At 50.3% G+C, this 12,163-nt stretch overlaps 1 protein-coding gene across 2 annotated transcripts in view; it reads right to left on the bottom strand.

Annotated features, from left to right (window-relative positions):
• Positions 1 to 12,163, bottom strand: part of PKIG (cAMP-dependent protein kinase inhibitor gamma) — a 76,668-nt gene that overhangs the window by 25,186 nt on the left and 39,319 nt on the right. Inside the window, exon 1 of one of the 2 annotated variants that reach the window (XM_061127338.1) lies at positions 6,939 to 7,159. The exons of the other annotated variant lie outside the window; for it this stretch is intronic. The gene's annotated coding sequence lies outside the window, so the exon portion shown is untranslated. Of the gene's footprint in view, positions 1 to 6,938; positions 7,160 to 12,163 lie in introns of those variants that run through there. 2 annotated transcript variants of the gene reach the window in all.

Raw genomic sequence — 12,163 nt, 5'->3', positions numbered from 1 at the left:
TAACTGTACTTCCTCTCACTTTTTTTTTTGGCCAAATAGAACCGGTCTTCCAACCTATCATTTTAACAGCTGGAAGACAATTTATCTAAAAAACATTTTTTTGGGGCCATGCTCTGAGGCATGTCGTCTCTTAGTTCCTTGATCAAGGATCAAACCCGCGCCCTGGGCATTGGAAGCGCCCAGTTTTTACCACTGGACAGCAGGGGAATCCCCTGGAAGACATTTTTAAAAGCTTCATGAGATGGGGAAAAGGTGCACTTTTTCCCCTAAGCATTTATGTGTTTTATTTCACTTAAAAAAAAAAAGCTCCCCTTTAAAAATCCACTGCCCTGCTCAGGTGGTGTGTGGGCTGGTTCCACACCGTTGACTGTTTTCTGTGGCTCCCTGCCCCCAGTTACCTTCCTCCCCAAACCCAAATAAATGCACTCCCAGGCGCCTGTGTCTGCCGGGAACCAGGGCCCAGTAAACCGCAGAGGCTGTGCTCACAAGGCTCTCATGGCCTCCAAGCAGATTCTCTGGCTTCGATATCAAATGGGTCCTGGAATCCAGAGAAGTGAAATGGATTGTTCTGTGACCCATTCTGACGGAAGCAGAAAGGAAGGAGATGGTTTATTCCAATGGATGAAGTGAAAGAGGAAAGAGGAACAGCACTCACAAGCAGCTTTGGAGGGCGAGCCCCCTAGGTGGACTCTGCCGCTTCTGAGTTACCTGGAAGGGTCCAGTCTGCCTTTTCCTGGTGCCGGGCTTTGCTTTTAGCTTAATTTTATTTCACTTCACTAATAAGAAATCTTTCACTGAAATAATAATGATACTGCATGTGTCTATAAGACTTCGTATTTTACAAAGCACTTTAAAATACTTTATCTTTTTCGATCTTCACAATGACCTGGGATCAGATCAGCATCATCCTCCTTTGGAGATGAAAATGAGGCCCAGAGAAGTTAAGAATCTTTTAAGGTCACACAGCAAGTTGGTGATAGAATGGCAACACAAACTCTGTTCTCCAAACCCAAGTCCAGTCAGGAGCTCACATTTGAAATCAGAGAGAAAGGGAACTAACAGGCAAGCCAATGAATGAAAACACTGGCTCTTGGGAATACCAGATTTTTCCTGCCCCTTATGAAAAAATTATAGACCAAGAGGACTATTCTATGCCACCTCAGGGATAAATTTTGCTCATATACTGGAATCCAGCTGCTGAAGAAGAGAAGGAAAATCCTTCCTGGGTCCCATCCTCGTTGCCTCCATCTTCTCTCTTGCCTTTCCCTCTAGGCTTTAGCCCCACCGGCCTCCTTTCAGTTTCCCCAACATTCCTGCCTCCGGCCTTTCACCGGTGTTCCCCTATCTGGAACAGTCTTTCCCAGAACGCAGCACCCTTGCGCCCCAGCCCCCTGCTCCCGCCTTAGCTCTCAGCATAACTGACGCATCTGGGTTCAAACACCACCTCTTGCGGCAGACCTGCCCTGACCACACACTCCTCCGCACCCCTCACTCGTCCTGGGTATTTCACAATACCACTATCAGTCCTGGACGCTACGGGTGAGGAGGGGTCATGGCTGTTCTGTGCAGCGCTCTCCAACTATCAACTCCCCCAGTGCCTGGCGGATATTAGGTGCTCAATAAATACTGGCTGGATACATGAAAGAGTTCCTGAAATGAATCGAACGCTCGGCTTAAATGCTGCTCTGTCAGGCTTCCATAGCACTAGCCCTCTCTTGGGGCACGTGATCACACATGTTAAGAGTTTTTCTTCCTATCAGGCTGGGAGCTACTTACAAGTCTTACTTACCCTGGTATTGCCGACAGCACCTTGCCCCTAATGCTGAAAACACAAGGGTTCTTAATGATGGGTGCATTCACACATCCATACAGGAAAATACGAAGGAAAGCTGGGGTCCTTAACCAACGGCAGACCTGGTTTCTGCCCCCCCCAAGGGGAGAGCAACAGAGAACCTGAGCACCTCTGAGATACACAAACAGGGACTCTGCCCGGGGAGAGAGTAAAACGAGCTCAACTCCCGATGCAGCGGGTGTGCACCTAAGAAGGGGATGGGGGCAAAACCATGGATTGTGAATGAGAACTCACACAGGTGAAAACTTCCCGGTGGCTAACTGTAAATGCGGATCAGAGACCTAAAAGATTCATGCTCTTTGACCTCACCATGTCTTATTTAAAACTCAGAGAACTGAAATTACTGGGTGATGATTTCAGTATGTTTTTCTGTACTGTCTAGCTTTTCCTTTCCATGGGGGTGGTTTAGTTGCAAAGTTGTGTCCCACTCTTGCAACCCCATGGACTGTACCTGCCGGGCCCCTCTGTGCATGGGATTTCCCAGGCAAGAATAATAGAGTGGGTTGCCATTTCCTTCTCCAGGGGATCTTCACAACCCAGGGACTGAACCCATGTCTCCTGCATTGTAGGCAGTCTCCTACGTTGCAGGCAGATTCTTTACCGGCTGAGCCACTGGATCTAGCTTATCCTTCCATGAAGGTGTTCTAACTTTGTAATCCGGAAAAAAAGAAAAAAGCCACAATAAATGTTGTAAAAACAAACCAACAGAAAGCCTGGTGGTGATTTTAGATGACAGAATCACCCATCCCGAGGATTCCGTGTCCTCTAAGTTGGGGCCGTTGCATTTTCATGACGAGTTCCTTTCTATCCTCTGAAACCCTGGGGGAGAGGAAGGTGCTGGGGGTGAAGGCTTCACCAGGAGCGGCTCTCATTTCTCCTTAAGGCAAGTGCTGGCACAGCTCTGGGCGTCAGGAAATGGAGGGGAGCGTGGGGGTAATCAACCCAGCTCAGGATCAGGACCTCCTCCACCTGCTGCTGATCCGCCATAATTATTCACTCATCTGCCTGTCCTCACGATGCTCTGAGAACTGCACCAGACTGTCTCCGCATCAGACTGTTCCTTGAGCCTCGCGCTTAGGGCCCACCAGCCCTCAGCACGGTTCCCTGACTGGCAGGGCCCACAGCCATACAGTACTAAACAAAATAACAGACCCAGGTCCCCGGGACATAGTAAGAATGCATTAGCAACCAAATGCTTCATTATTCGAGTGCCCTGAAGGTCCATTATTCAGTTCGGAAGAGCCAAGTTGAAGGACAGCAATTTCTTGGAAGATGAGAGACTACATTTACAGTTAGGAGAGGCTGGCCTCCTCCGGTCAGAGTGGATGCGTTTATTATCATCGGCAATTCAGAATCACTTAGCGCGGCAGCTGAGTGCAACTCCCAAAGAAACCATTCTTTGAAGGGGCAGTACTTAAAAGTTTTCATGAGGCGTTTCTGAAAGATTTCCAGGAGGTAGTGAGCTCAGCCTTGGGTCCTGATTGATGACTTGTTTCCGAGAACCTTAGACTTTCCACGTCTGTCTCCACTTAGGAATCACTCCTGGCCGCTCGTGAAAGCCTAGCGGAGTGGACTGGGGGAGTTCAGCTGCCCATTATGCTCAGAAAGGAACGCCTGCCACCAGCTTTTCCCTTTGGTCGCTGGGTGGACCGGGGACCTCTGGTGTCAGGAAAAAGCACCCACTTCAGCTTCTGGCCTCAGCACTTCAGTGGGTGACAGGAAATGGTGCTGGGGCTAGGGTTAAAGAGCCAGCATGGCGGCCCCAGGGCCATCTTGGCGTGGGGTGGGGGTGTGGGTGTGTGGGTGTGTGTGTGTGTGTGTGTGTGTGTGAAGACTGAGGAATTCAGAGATGACTTCCGGCTCTTCACACAAATGCCATCCTGGGACTGAGGGGCCAGGGGATGCCAGCTCACATCCTAGGATGTCAGCTAACATTCTCTTTCTGGAAACCATAAAGCGGCTAATCCTGAGCACATATTACTAAGTCAACTAAGCGTGTTGTGAGCTTTAAGCTGCTTTGTCCTCATGGCACCCCTGCCTGCCTGCTAAGTTGCTTCAGTTGTGTCCGACTCTCTGCGACCCCATGGACTGTAGCCCGCCAGGCGCCTCTGTCCATGGGCTTCTCTAGGCAACAATACTGGCATGGGTAGCTATTCCCTTCTCCAGGGGATCTTCCCTGGAGACCCAGGGATCGAACCCCCATCTCCTGCACTGCAGGCAAATTCTTCACTGCTGAGCCTCCAGGGAAGCCCCGGCACCCCCTGAGGTAGGTAAAATTGTGACCCCACATTTCTGAGAAAAGAAGGGGGGTGGGGAGGAATCTCTCCGAGATGGCTCAACCTCTCATGGAACCCTAGACTGTCTAAGATGACAGACAGGCACTGCGGACACCAGTCAGCCCGGGGGCCACAAATACAAGTGCCCACAGGGGCCAAGCGCCAGGCAGGAGCCTAGAGAGCACCAGACAGACCAGGCAAGCATTCACATTCAACAAAAATAAAACGCAAACCAGGTACCTTCCTTCCACGGTATCACCTCCTCTTCACCACCAGCCTAGGAGAGGGACGGACTTTTTAAGCAGCTCAAGTGTCAGGGCCCTGGGGGCTCGAGGTCCTGGGTGAGGTTGGGACGGTGCCCACACCCCGGGGCGGTGCCCTGGCGGCAACGGTCCACTTTCAAAGGGCTCAGCTGCTGGGAGGAGATACGCTGCAGCTCTCAGATCTGCCAAGGGGCTTCACGAGCCCTCCAGTTCACCACGATCTTAATCCAGTCAGTTCAGTCGCTCAGTCATGTCCAACTCTTTGCAACCCCATGTACTGCAATATGGTCTTAACCCAAATAGTCTTAAATACTGCATCTTCCTAGGGTTAGGGTCTCTGATAGGCTCTTAAAGAGAAGAAAAACCCTTCAACTGCTAAGACCTGGAGCCTTGGAAACCCAAAGTCCAAGACCTGACAGCTTCTTTTGCTTTTCTTTGTACTTTGGCCCTGGCCAACCTTTCCCTGCAATGCCCACTGCAGCATCCTGGCCTGGAGGATCCCATGGACAGAGGAGCCTGGCGGGCTACGGTCCACGAGGTTGCAGAGAGTCAGACTGAAGCGACTGAGCAGGCACACTCATGCCCCGTTTCTCTGCAGCGGTGCGGACTGTGTCGAGGTGAAAGAGAGGGGAGGAAGGCAAACAGAGATTTCCCTCTCCTCTTCTCCCTCTCGCTGGCCAAGCTAGCGAGTGGGACAGCGGGCCTGAAGTTGAAATCGAGTATGATGTGTCTCCTCTGTACCTATATCCCAAGTTCTCTACCAGGCAACGAGGAGACGAGGCCTGCGGTCCAGCGGAAGCAGTGAAGGGATGGCATGCCAGCACAGCTCAGGTGTGACTCCCTGACGGTCGAGAGGTTAGGATTCGGTCTCTCACAGCTCGGGTAAACACAGGAAGGAGTTCAGGAAAACACGGTAACACACAGTGGAGAGTGACCCTGTCGGTGGAGTTGGGGAATATTGACACCGACCGCCTGGCGTTCTGTGAAAGGGTGAGCGTAACACAGAGCCTGGCTCTTACCAGGCGCTCTATACTCACTGTTGCTTCTTTTTCCTCCTCGCTCCCCGGTATACACGCACATACACTGAGGATTTCTCCTTCCAGAGCACAAACTCTGGCAAACTTTAAACTCAGCAAGTAACCACAGTGCCTATTTGGTGTCCTCTTTTAGTTCTCCTACAGGCACCAGTTTTCACCCACTCCGGGATGCTGACAACCAAGGGCCCTTTGTTCCTCGAGCCCTAAGGGCTCTCCTCAAAGGGGAAAGGGCTTTGGTGGTTTCTTTCAGGCTGAATTTAGGAACAGAGCTGACCCTTGAGCAGCACAGGGGTGAGGGGCACCGATCCTCTGAGCAGTTGAAAACCCAAGTGTGACTTTACAGTCGGCCCTCTGTATCCACGTGTCCGCAGCATCCTGGGCCTGTATCCGTGGATTCAACCAACGGCAGCTCCTGGTTCTGTAGCGCGTTACTTATGGGAAAACATCTGCAGGATAGCGGACCCTCACGGTTTAAAGGCATGTTGTTCAGATGGAGTGATCATCTAGTTTCGCCCCTCATTTAGGTACAAACAAGGGAACTGAGGTCCAGAGGATAAAACACCTGCCCAGGGCCCCACAGTTTCCTTGGGTGGCCATTCTGTTATATAGTGGCTCTTGCTTTTTTTTTTCCTTTTTTAAAGCTGGGGGCTTTCTTCTTTAACTGTGATTTTTCAACCATTTTTACCTGCGAGGAGGGTGAGCGGAGCACACACAGCACCTGCAAGCTTTGTATCTTCAGCCACCTGAGAACCCTCGGCTCAGCCCCCGCAGGTACGGCTGCCCCCCCACCCCCCGAGTGCCTCCCTCGGTTTAAAATCCTAAGGACAGGACCCAACAGAGAAAATGCCCAAGGGCTTACAAAGTCGTGTTTATTTTCTAGGAATAAGCAGCACTTTTTTTTTTTTTTTTTTAAGGAAGCAATTAAAAGATCAGAAAGCCAAAGGTAAAGATTTCTGTCTTGGAGTTTCCTGGGCAGTTCCTGCAGCACTGGGCAGAAGTGATGAGGTAACATCATGAAATCTAACCGTCTCTGATTCTTAAACTGAAAATACCCCCTGTTACCTCTGAGAGCGGCAGATTACAGAGAATTCTCATCGGCAGAGACATTTCTCTCTAGAAATCTTTAAGATATTTGGGGGTCCCACCTTGGTCATCAGAAAAATAAATTAAGAAAAGCTTCCCCAAACACCAGTTTCTAAGGGAGGATTTCTTTCCTCATCTATATTTGGGGCAAGGAGCTGCCTTTAAAGCCCGAGCGACTCTGCCCAAGTTCTTTGGGAAACAAAGTAAGACAGCGTTTGACTGGAGCCCTGTCTGTGAGCCTTGAAGTTCAGACTCTAGCCCTAGGCGGTTTCAGACAAAGCCATGGTTTTCAGAGCAATAATATATCATAATATAAAAATAGACACTTGGTGACCAACGGGCTGGAAAGCAAACTCTCCGGAGAGCCCTGCCTCCCAGCCTGCTTCTCCCTGGGGTTGGGGGCGGCAGAGAAGAAAGTCCTACTTACGAGAGCAGAGAGTTCCTTCCAAGACCAGCAGTCATCGGTCAGAAGGGAAGGTCGAATTTAAGGAGCCAGCATTCAGGATGCCTCCCTTCGGAGGGTAAGCAAGACTAGCAGGGCAGGCCAGCGGGGGCAGGCGGGCTCTCTCGTGCCCCCCTCTCTCTCTCTCCCTCTCTCCTAAATGAAATGCACTTCGAGGTTTTAGTGGGTGTTTCCCACGTCTCGGGCCAAGTAAGTCCCCATTTGTTGTAACCCAATGCTCGGCCTGATGATGTCAACCACTCAGCTCCCTGGTTCAGTTTCCACCTCTCTGTCCACAGGAGAGATCCGTTTCCTCCGGACAATGAGCCGCGGGGGCTGAACTGCATCCCGGGCTGGCACGTTTGCTAACATCCTTCCTTCCATTTTCGGCCTCAGTGACAAAAGGCTTCCTATTCGCTCCCTGGGCCGGGGTTCCCGGCGCGAATCCCTTTGCCTCTTGGTCACTGCTGACCCTGGGCTGATCCAGGGTGCTGTGCCGTGGTCCGGTTCACTTCTTGGGTGTATGATAACGCTAGTTAGGGTGGGGAGCCGCACACCCCCACCCCCACCGCATACCGTCCCCATCTTTTTTCTTCCTGCTCAATTTTCCAAGCTGTGGAATTTCTCCAGAAAGTTTCCTAGGTGCGTGCTGGACAGAGGGCTACAGTCTGTCCTTTTCTTAGAAGATGGCACGTGTCCACACCGGAGGCTTAGAACAGGCACTGGGCTGTTGCCTGGGAACTGGGCTCTGGTCCCCAACACGCTCCTAACTGAACGAATGACCCCACACATGTCACCTCTCTCTTTGGACCTCAGTTTTCTCATCAATAAAATAAGAGTTTTGGTATCTTCTACTTCTAGAATTCAGTAACGGATGAGCTTAATCAACAAATTCACCATAAGGAACTTTACTACAGAGAGGCTGATCACAGGCTTGAGGGAAGGAGGAACCCTGGAGGGGTCAGAGGCTACCGCTCAAGATGCCTGGTTCAGCTCAGGCCCCTTCAACCCCCTTTCTGGTGGAGCTGAACAGTTTCTCTGGGAGAAAACCCCCAAGAATTCACTGAACAAGTCCTGGAGGATATGGAAAGAGGCAGCATAAACTATGAGATAAGATAGAGCAGCAAGAGAATTTAACTGTCCTAAGGGACTAACATGAAACAGTCATGGTTACGAGAGATAATAAGTAATCTCCTGCGTCTGAAGAGTGCTTGATAAGAAAGACAAATAAAGCCTCTGTGCTTTGATGTACAGTGGGAAGCAATGTGACATGTATAGCGATTATGAGCATCAATTTCGGAGCCAGGGACGCAGCTGCTCCGACTCCTGTGTGACTTAACTTCTCTGAACCTTTCTTTTTTTAATTGCAAAATGGGATATGAGGGACTCCATTTTGAGGACACTAAGAATGAAATAATAAATGAAAGGGACCTGAAGGTATTTGGCCACGTGAGTGACGACAGATGGTGGCTCTCACTTGCTGTACACGATTCTCCTTTGAGGACTTCCCTGGGCGTCCAGCGGTTAAGATCTGCCCGCCGATGCAGGGAACACAGGTTTGATCCCTGGTCTGGGAAAATCCCATGTGTCTAGGGACAACTAAGCCGATGTGCCACAACCACTGAAGCTACACTCTAGGGCCCGTGCTCCACAAGAGAAGCCACCGCAATGAGAAGCCTGCGCACCACGACGAAGAGCAGTCGTCGCTAGGGAAAGACCAGGCACAGCAACGAAGACCCAGCACGGCCGGGAATAACGAAAGAAAAAAATTTTTAAAAAATCTTTGACTCTCACTTGAGGAGAATTAGGTCATTGCTAATCTCCTTTTCCTGGATAGGAAAATGAAACACAGAGAAGTTAAGAGATGTGCCTGAGGGCACACGGCTGAAGAGGAGAGGACCAGACTTGGAAACGGAGTCTTTGAACTCCTCCTGAGGTCAGCACACAAGCCACGCAACAGCCAGTGCTCCTTCCCAAAACGGCTACTCCGCCGAGCCGGGCCCTCAGTTCTAAATGGGATCATCCCCACTTTGGGAAATAGGCGAAGCTTCTTCAAACCAGTGGGGAAGCAGTGGGAGGGAGAGTCTTCCTGGGTTCAACCAGGCCTGGGACGGGGAAAGGTCGTCAGGCTGTTGGCTGACAGGAAACACTCGAGCAGCTAGGTAAGAGGGGTGCTTACCTGCTTTTCTACCAAAATACTGTGTGGCCTGAGGCACATCTGGGCTTCAGGGGCTCCTCCCCTCAAAGACACAGACCTGATTTGCCTTAAAGCCATTTGGGACTTAGGCCCTGTTGGGAAAGAAGCTATTTACAGGTGGGAGGAAGGCTGTGGCAGTGTGTGACTGAACAAGAATTTTAATGAGTGCTCAGAAAACTCTGGTGTTAATCAGAAAAGGCCCCAGCAAACAGAGTGTGTGTTAGGAGGGAGTGTGCCACTCCGCAGGCTTGCCCACAGGTTGGTGTGAGACTGCGGGAGAATACACGGGACGCCAGCCTGGTCACCCACAGAGAGCGGCGGTCCACAGATGGGAGAGGCCGCTCCCTTCTCGTCCCTGGACCTTCTGCCTGAGCAGGACCCTGCCTACTTTGGGCTTTGGCTTCCCAATGGAAAATGAGAATAATAACAGCTTCCCCCTTCAAAGTTCTTGGGCGACTTATAGCACAGAGTACAAGTTCAAAAACACTTGTAAAAATCAGCTGGCACATCCTAAAGACATCATTTTCTCAGTCTGACTCCGTGCCACCACCCTCTGCCCTGAGCACGACGTGACAATGAATAAGGTCAAGAATGTCGGGAAGCCAGAGAGGAGGGCTGGTGCTTGTCTAGAAAGTCAGGATGAGTAAGGAACAAAGCCTCTGACGTTCTCCCGCGTGCAGGGCCCGGAGGCGGGGTGGTGCTCGGCTGGGCCTTTATTCCAGACATCTGAGTGGGCGTCAGGAAGTGGGGCCAGATCCTGACAGGTCAGTCTACTGACATCACCCTCGGCGCGCTGAAGCACAGTTTGTCACTTGAACGAAAAATACTAGGAAGGTGCTCATTCATAAAAACAAAGATAGCGTTTTCCTTGACAACACGCATTCTGTCACACGAGCCCTGTGGACCGAATAACCGTCCATTTGTGACAGAAGCCAAGAAGAGAGAACTGTGATGACATCAGCACACCCAGTCTGTCCTCTATTGACCACGGCAGGGGACACGCTGCGTGGACCGGGGCCACGCGCCGAGCTATAAAACCCCCGCTGGATGGCATCCTTACCTGAATCAACGACAGGAAAGTTATTCACGGTCTCTCGACAGTTGTGGAAACCAATGCGTGCCGAGGTGGACTGGCCGGGCTGCCCGGAGGGCCCCCTGGAGTAAGAGATGGAGCCTGTGCTCCAAGCCGGGGCTGCCTGGGCCAGACCTGTCTCCTTGAGCCCCTTCCTCTGCTGCCTTCTAAATGCTCACCTGGAGGAACTCGGTGGACTTCCCCAGCCAGCAGCACTGGCCCCATTTGAGGATAAAGGAAACTGGCAGCTTCGGCGCCCAGGGCTGGCCTGCAGGGCCCAGAAGCCCCTTGGCCCCAAAGCTGCCTTTAATTCCCATCCCCTCAACCCTGGTCCTGAAGGGATTTCTCCCTGAATTTTCTAAGTACTTGATCTGTTTCTCTCTTAAGAGACTTATCCTTTTCTCCTTCGAGGCATATTTATATCTGGACAGAGCTTATTCTGCTGTAGAATTTGAGCTTCTTAAGCAAAAGCTCTGTCCAGTTTATGAGCATTTTGTACATGTTATAAGACATTTATTAAAATAAGGAAATCCACAAATAACAAAAACTTGTACTGAATGTTTGTCATATATCAGATGACATTCTAACTGCTCTACATAAATTACCTCATTTAATCTTGACAAGGATCCTACGAGGCAGGTATATTTATTATCTCCACTTGACACAGGACAAAATTCCAGACACAGATCACCTGAATAACTTGTTTAGATGGTAAACATCTAACATGGTGGATATCTGTTGAAAGGAGGTTGTGAATGAACAAATTCTGGCCACCACTAAACCACCCACCCTCTGGGCTTCCCAGGTGGCTCCTGCAATGCAGGAGACATGGGTTCGATCCCTGGGTCGAGAAGATCCCCGGGAGAAGGGAAAGGCAATCCACTCCAGTATTCTTGCCTGGAGAATCCCCATGGACAAAGAAGCCTGGCAAGCTATAGTCCACGGAGTCACAGAGTTGGACAAGAGTAAGTAATTAAACACACATGCAAGCACCTACCCTCTAGTCCAAACACGTGTTGTTAAAATACAATTAACTTTTCACCCACTCAAAGGCCAGTTTCAGCTGTCATGCCGTTTCAAACGCACTTATTCCCTATGCCACACAGCTGTAAGTTCCCCTTTTTTCAGACAAATTGAGAAACATATGGCCTGAGATTTAATAAATCAAAGTAGATTTTGTTTACTTTCGAATTAGAATCATACTTGTTCATTGTAAAAAAGAAAATAAAAATAGGAAAGTAGAAAAGATCAGGAAAAAAGAAAAAAAAGGAAGGTGACCCATCATTCTATCACTAGGAACAGCCTGTTAACCTCCTGGGGGCACCGACCCAGAAAGAACTGCACCATCACTCAAAACAGGGGCGGGGGCGGTTAACTCCCCAAAAGATATGCGACCACCACACTGCCCCTCCCTACCTTTTCCAGCTTTCTTAAGGACCTGCTTCCCCCTAGCAAGAGATGGGTTTCAGATGGGAGCAGTTGCGGGACAGGTGTGATCTCCAACTCCTGAGTTAAACAATCTTAGACGTGTTGACTTTTAGAGCTGAAAAGAGCATGTGGTCTCCTCACTTTTGAGATGGGGAATGCCAGGCCCCAGAAAGCAGGGGTATTTTCTGAGGCTGAGCAGTCTGGTGCTCTAACCGTAGGAAGACCTTCTGTTGGCTTCAGGCGCGCTCTCTCTGACACCGCACTGTTGAACACGCATCTGATTGGCCCCACCCATTTGTTTGTTTTTTTCTTTGTTTGTTTTTTTTAATACTTATTTATTCTCTTCATTTTTGGCTGTGCCAGGTCTTAGCTGTGGCATGCGGGATATTTGATCTTCCTCGCAACAAGTAGGATCTTTAGTTGTGGTATGTGAAATGTTAGTTGCGGTATGTGGGATCTAGTTCCCTGGCCAGGGATCAATCCTGGGCCCCCGGCTTTGAGAGCAGAGTCTTA

This window comes from Dama dama, chromosome 23 (genome assembly GCF_033118175.1).
Source record: "Dama dama isolate Ldn47 chromosome 23, ASM3311817v1, whole genome shotgun sequence".
NCBI lineage: Eukaryota > Metazoa > Chordata > Mammalia > Artiodactyla > Cervidae > Dama > Dama dama.
Note: the sequence above shows the minus strand (reverse complement) of the source record. Positions and strands in the feature narration are given on the sequence as shown.